The sequence below is a fragment of the Sesamum indicum genome, linkage group LG5 (assembly GCF_000512975.1).
Source record: "Sesamum indicum cultivar Zhongzhi No. 13 linkage group LG5, S_indicum_v1.0, whole genome shotgun sequence".
NCBI lineage: Eukaryota > Viridiplantae > Streptophyta > Magnoliopsida > Lamiales > Pedaliaceae > Sesamum > Sesamum indicum.
The window spans coordinates 11,717,375-11,724,814 of NC_026149.1; positions in this window are offsets into that span (position 1 = coordinate 11,717,375).

Consider the following 7,440-nt stretch of genomic DNA (forward strand, 5'->3'; position numbering starts at 1 on the left):
TCCCTAGGATGGTTCCTACTCCGTTTAGGCATTGTTGGTTCTTGCGGCGTCCCCACTTTTGGTACATATACAGCAATCGGTGGTTTAGCTGGTTTTGATTTGTTGAGAATACACTCTTTGTCAGAGTGTCCCATTGTCATACATCTTTGGCACTTCTGGGGTAGCCATTCATACTCAACATCGACTTTACAAGGTGATTCTCCTCCATCTTCATCCGGTGTCATAATTATAATGTGCTTCGGTAAATTTGAGGTCACATCCAACATTACGCATACACGAGCGAAGTCCAGTTTCGTGCATGCTCTCGTAATTGCATCCGGGTAAAGTGGTTTACCCACTCCACTGGCCACCGTACTAAGGCCTTCATCTGTCCATAACTCGACTGGAAGGTGACGTAATTTGATCCACACAGGAACTTGAGTATGCTGTAGTTTCCTTAATACCATCCCTGGTTCCCATTTTTGAAGAACAATAGGCTGCCCCTGAAATAACCACGGCCCTCATTCAATGATATCTTCCATAGCAGCGACTTATTTGAATTGTAAGAAAAAGAAACCATTATTTGTACCAGTGACCTCCTTCAAGTCCGGCCATACTGACATTGCAAATTCCTTCAAATGGTAAAAGTACGGTCTTTTTCCACGGAAGTATCCGACAGCGGTGGCCCTCCATCGTTTAGACCCATTGCGTATAATATCCAATGTTGGTCGCACTATTACCTCCCCGTTTTGCATTGTTGGAGCCACATAGGATAGGGTCTTGCGAGTGGAGTTATGGAATGCATGAGCTATCTTGTCATTGATAATCGTGTCCGAACATGCATGTAATAGAATATTTCCAACAAACAATCCAGTTGAAAAGCTAGAAAAGTTAGAAAACTGTTTTTTTGTCTTCTTGTGCAGAGTGACATCATCTATGACATCAACAGCTGATGCTGTCATGCCTGCATCAGCAGTGGTGACATCATCTATGACATCAACAGCTGATGCTGTCATGCCTGCATCAGCAGTGATGCCATCTGTAGTGATGTCAGCAGTGATGTCATCTGTAGTGATGTCAGCAGTGATGTCAGCAGAGGTCATCCTAGCATCATCAGTGACGTCACCTTCCACGTCATCCGCCACAGCAACTGCCAACTCACCATCCCCGTCACCAACAATAGCCACGTCAGCCAGCTGTGGAATATCAGAAACTCGCCGTTCAACCGTCGCTAGCAAAACAGTCGCGTTTCCGACGGAAATCCCAATCGCCGACGACTGTTTTTCTGAATCAGATGATATCCCTGCATTTTCTGATTCCCCGCATTTTGCGGGTATGCCATGGCATTGTTGCTTCCTCATTGGAAATGATTTGTTGATTATACAACTGTGGGTAACTGTATTTGGGTAGCGTGGGATGATAACGTTGTGGACGTTCATATTCTTGATTTGGGGAACCAATTTATGCACTGTCGTGTCACTCATAAGGCCGATAGTGAATCCCTCATAATCACTATTGTTTATGGTGCCTCTGAGATGATTGATCGCAGAAGTTTATGGAATACCTTGGAAATTTTAGCTCGAGAGCACTCGGATGAGCCCTGGCTGGTGGGGGGGGGACTTCAACGCGGTCCGAGAAATGAATGAGGTGTGTGGAGCTTCTGGGGATATAAGGATGGCCATGGAAGAATTCGATGTTGGTATTCAGGAGGCCGGGTTAATACCCTTGCCTATGCAGAGGGAATGGTATACTTGGCACAACTGCAGCACGAACTCGCGGAGTCTATGGAAGAGATTAGATCGAATCCTTATTAATGATAGATGGCTTGCGAGGTTCCCTTCCTCATGTTATCATTGCCTTTTACCGCGGACTACTGACCACTCGCCGCTTCTACTGCATGGGGACAGGCAAAATCAAACAGGAGGTATGTTTCGATTTGACAACTACCTAACACTCTCACCTGAATTTATCCCCAGTGTGCAGAATATCTAGCAGAATACAATCGTTGGGGTGCCTATGTTTGCGGTAACACGTAAACTTAAAGCATTGAAGCCGGTCTTCAGAGAGCAAAGGAGGAAGAAGGGGGATTTGACTCTAAACGTTCAATTAGCTAAAGGCTTTCTAGATGAGGCACAACTGCTGGTGAGTTCAGATAGACAGAATGAGGCCTTGCTACTATTAGAACACTGTTGCCGCCTGGTTTATGCAAAAGCGGCAAAACTGGAACAAATCATGCTGCAACAGCGAGCCAAGATGGATGAAGGAGGGTGACCAATGCTCCCGAATTTTCTTTCGTAGAATTGCCAAGAGAAGGGTGGCAAGGAGGATACTGCAGATTAATGATGACAACGGGACCATTCACACTGAACCAGAAGAGATTATCAATGAATTTGTCTGTTACTATCAAAATCTCTTGGGCGGTAACAGACGTCAGATAACGCTAGATATTGGCTTTCTCAGACCGTGGGCAAGACATATTCTTTCTAATGAAGAGGCTGGCCATCTTATATTGGCGTTTACACCGGATGACGTGAAGCAAGTAGTATTTGACATTGCAGATGACAAGGCCCCGGGACCTGATGGATACTCATCAGGATTCTTTAAAGCAGCCTGGCCAATGGTGGGACAGGAAGTTACAAAGGCGGTACTGGAATTCTTTAGTACCGGTAAACTACTCAAACAAGTCAACTTCACACTTTTGGCATTAATCCCAAAGGTACACACTCCTATGGCTGTTGGTGATTTTAGGCCAATTTCATGCTGTAATGTGTTATACAAAATTATTGCGAAATTAATTGTCCAGCGGTTGAGTGTGGTTCTGGACAAGATAATTAGTCCCTGTCAAGGAGCGTTTATCCCAGGGCGTAGCATTGGGGACAACATTTTTTTGGCACAGGAATTGCTCACGGGATACAACCAGGTGAGGCTTCCACCTCGTTGTACCCTAAAAGTCGATATCAGGAAGGCATATGATACTGTAGAGTGGGATTTCCTACTTGCGGTCTTGCAATTTTTTGGATTTTCCCAAACGTTCACCAGGTGGATTGAGGAGTGTGTAACGACGGCAGCATTTTCGATTGGTCTTAATGGAAACCTTCACGGTTTCTTTTCAGGAGCACGTGGATTAAGACAGGGAGACCCTCCATCGCCCTATCTCTTTGTTCTCGTTATGGAAGTCTTGCATTTGGGATTAATGCAACTTATTGAGCAGGATTTGCAATTCTCTTATCACTGGAAATGTGAGCCGGCCAAAGTCTTCCAATTGGGATTCGCAGATGATCTCCTGCTTTTCTGTAGAGCTGACTTGAATTCACTCAGGATCCTCAAGAGGGGGTTGGGCCGATTTGCAGAATGGTCGGGACTTCGGCTGAATGTACAAAAAAGTCATGTCATTATCTCTCGATCGGCACAAGGTTGGAAGGATCAAATTTTAACAATTATGGGCTTCCAAGAGGGCCAACTACCAATGAGGTACTTGGGTCTCCCTCTACTGTCTTCTAGATTGTCTATATCCGATTGTCAACCACTTCTATTGAAAATTGATGCTCGCATTAATGGCTGGGACGGAATTTCATTATCATATGCTGGACGTATACAAATCATTAAATCTGTACTTTCAGCAATGAGCATTTATTGGGCGTCTGCATTCATCTTACCGAAGGCTATTATTAAACAAATTGAGAAACGGCTCAGAACTTTTCTTTGGAAAGGCACTTCTACGTCGGGATACGCCAAGGTAGCGTGGAAGGATGTGTGTAAACCAATTAAAGAAGGAGGCCAAGGAATTAAGGATATCGGTATCCTTAACCGCTCATTAATAGCAAAGAAGTTATGTGATGTTATTAGATGTGACCGAACATCTATATGGGTTGAATGGTTGAAGCAGACACGATTGCACAACACTTCAATTTGGATAATTAATGAGAAGGGAGGATCATGGGGATGGCGGAAATTGCTCCGACTTCGCAGCTATATACTACCTATGACAGAGTTTCTTATTGGAGAGGGGAGGTCATTCTACTTGTGGAAGGTCATTCTACAAGTAGTCATTAATGAGGGGCAATGGCAGTGACCCTTCATTACCGATTTGGAATGTATGGAGATTATTTACATGTTATCCCAGATTCATGGAGGGGATGACAGGATCAACTGGCGGTTTTTAGAGGGACGGCCCACTACACAATCCCTATATAGACTTTTCTGTCCACCTGGACCGAAAGTAGGATGGTCTTCACTACTTTCGGGTTCTTTGAAGATTCCCCGTCATAACTTCATTCTTTGGTTAGCAATTCAGGAGAAGCTACTGACTACTGGTAAACCATGGATGACGCATCTAGGGGGATGTATTCTCTGTGACGAGGGTGCAGCGGAGACACACACTCACAAGTTCTTCCGATGTCGATAGAGCAGAGGATGCCTTGCAGCTATACGACATCATATCCGATTTGCTTGGCCCAATCGTGAGTGAACAAGAGACGTGGAATGGGCATCGAGGAAGTGGAGGGGGAAGCATATTGTTAATGTTGCTTATCGAGCATTACTTGGTGCATGCATATACCATATATGGCGAGAGAGGAATTTGAGATGATTTGAGCACACCCATCGGTCGGAAGCTGTATTAGCTACTTGCATCATAGAAGACGTTAGACAGAGGATAATTAGTATTAATCTTTCCAATTCTATTAGTACATGTGCACTCTATAGACTTTGGCGTGTCCCTTGGTCTGTTGGGGGTACCACCATTTGATTGTTGTACTTTCTACTTTTTACCTATTTTTTTAATGAAACTTACATTTACCCAAAAAAAAAAAAGCAAGTTTGTTTCCCTTTTGTACTAACTTGTAGTTGTTATTATGCTTTCCAAAATTACCACACAAATTCTTGGGCGTGGGCCAACTTTTGTGTCAAGTTTCGTCGAATTTTGAGAACGCTCAAAATTTAGTTTTTTTGCACGGTTTTATAAAGCAAATTCATTTTCCTTTTATACTAACTTGTACTTATTATTAAGTTTAGCAAATATACAACACAAATGCTTGGATATAGACCAATGTTTGGGACAAGTTTCGTCGAATTCGTAGAACGTTCAAAAGTTAGCTGTTTTGCACAATTTTATTAGAAGCAAATTTGTTTTCCTTTTACACTAACTTGTAGGTATTATTAACCACACAAATTCTTGGTTCTAGATCTACGATTGGGTGTCGAATTCTAAGAATGTTCAAAATTTAGCTGTTTTGCACGGTTTTATTAAAGCAAGTTTGTTTTCCTTTTATACTAACTTGTAGGTATTATTACTCTTAGAAAATTTACCACACAAATGCTTCGGTCTAGACCTACGGTTGGGTCAAGTTTTCTCGAATTCTGTGAACGTTCAAAATATAGCTGTTTTGCACTGTTTTATTAAAGCAAGTTTGTTTTCCTTTTATACTAACTTGTAGTTAATATTACGCTTAGCAAATTTACCCCACAAATTTTTGGGTCTAGACCGACGGTTGGTCATGTTTCGTCGAATTCTGACAACGTTCCAAAGTAAGTTCTTTTGCACGATTTTATTAAAGCAAGTTTATTTCCCTTTTATTCTAACTTGTAGTTATTATTACGCTTAGCCAATTTACCACACAAATTCGCAGCTCTAGACCAACGTTTGGGTCAAGTTTCGTCGAATTCTGTGAACGTTAAAATTTAGCTGTTTTGCACGATTTTATTAAAGCAAGTTTGTTTCCCTTTTGTACTAAGTCGAATTCTGAGAACGTTGAAAATTTAGCTGTTTTGCATGGTTTTATAAAATCAAGTTCGTTTTTCTTTTAGACAAACTTATAGTTATTATTATGCTTAACAAATTTACCACACAAATTCATGGGTCTAGACCAACGTTTGGATCAAGTTTCGTCGAATTCTGATAACGTTACAAATTTAGTTGTTTTGCACAGTTTTATTAAAGCAATGTTTACTTTCCTTTTACGCAAACTTGCAGTTGTTATACGCTTAGCAAATTTACCACTCAAATTCTTGGGCCTAGACTAATGTTTGGGTCAAGTCTAATCGAATTCTGACTACGTTCAAAATTTAGTTGTTTTGCAATGTTTTATTAAAGCAAGTTCGTTTCCCTTTTATACTAATTTGTAGTTATTATTACGCTTAGCAAATTTACCACACAAATTCTTGTGTCTAGACCAACGTTTGGGTCAATTTTTGTCGAGTTCTGAGAACGTTCAAAATTTAGCTGTTTTTTGCACGGTTTTTTAAACCAATGCTTGTTTTCCTTTTATAAAAACTTGTAGTTATTATTACGTTTAGCAAATTTACAACACAAATTCTTGGTTCAAGACCAACATTTGGGTCAACTTTCGTCGAATTTTGAGAACGTTCAAAATTTAGCTGTTTTGCACTGTTTTATTAAAGCAAGTTTGTTTCCCTTTTATACAAACTTATAGTTATTATTACGCTTACCAAATTTACCACACAAATTATTGGGTCAAGACCAACATTTGTGTCAAGTTTCGTCAAATTCTGGGAAAAATTTAGCTGTTTTGCACAGTTTTATTAAAGCAATGTTTATTTTCCTTTTATACAAACTTGTAGTTGTTATATACTTATCAAATTTACCACTCAAAATCTTGGGCCTAGACTATCGTATGGGTCAGGTTTCGTCGACATCTGAGAACGTTCGAAATTTTATTGTTTTACATGGTTTTATTGATTCAAGTTCGTTTCCCTTTTATACAATCTTGTAGTTATTATTACGCTTTGCAAATTTACCACACAAATTTTTGGGTCTGGATCAACGTTTTGGTCAAGTTGCAGCTCTAGACCAACGTTTGTGTCAAGTTTCGTCGAATTCTGTGAACGTTAAAATTTAGCTGTTTTGCACAATTTTATTAAAGCAAGTTTGTTTCGCTTTTGTACTAACTTGTAGTTGTCATTATGCTTTCCAAAATTACCACACAAATTCTTGGGCGTAGACCAACGTTTGTGTCAAGTTTCGTCGAATTTTGAGAACGCTCAAAATTTAGCTGTTTTGCACGGTTTTATTAAAGCAAATTCATTTCCCTTTTATACCAACTTGTAGTTATTATTAAGTTTAGCAAATATACAGCACAAATGCTTGGATATAGACCAATGTTTGGGACAAGTTTCGTCGAATTCGTAGAACGTTCAAAAGTTAGTTGTTTTGCAATGTTTGGGACAAGTTTCGTCGAATTCGTAGAACGTTCAAAAGTTAGTTGTTTTGCACAATTTTATTAAAGTAAATTTATTTTTCTTTTACACTAACTTGTAGGTATTATTAACCACGCAAATTCTTGGTTCTAGACCTACGGTTGGGTTAAGTTTCATCGAATTCTGAGAACGTTCAAAATTTTTTTTTTTTGGTAAATGTAAATTTAATTAATAAAGAGTAATGGTACAGTACAACATGTGATCATCAAATGGTTTCTCCCTCAACCCAAGGGATACGCCATAATC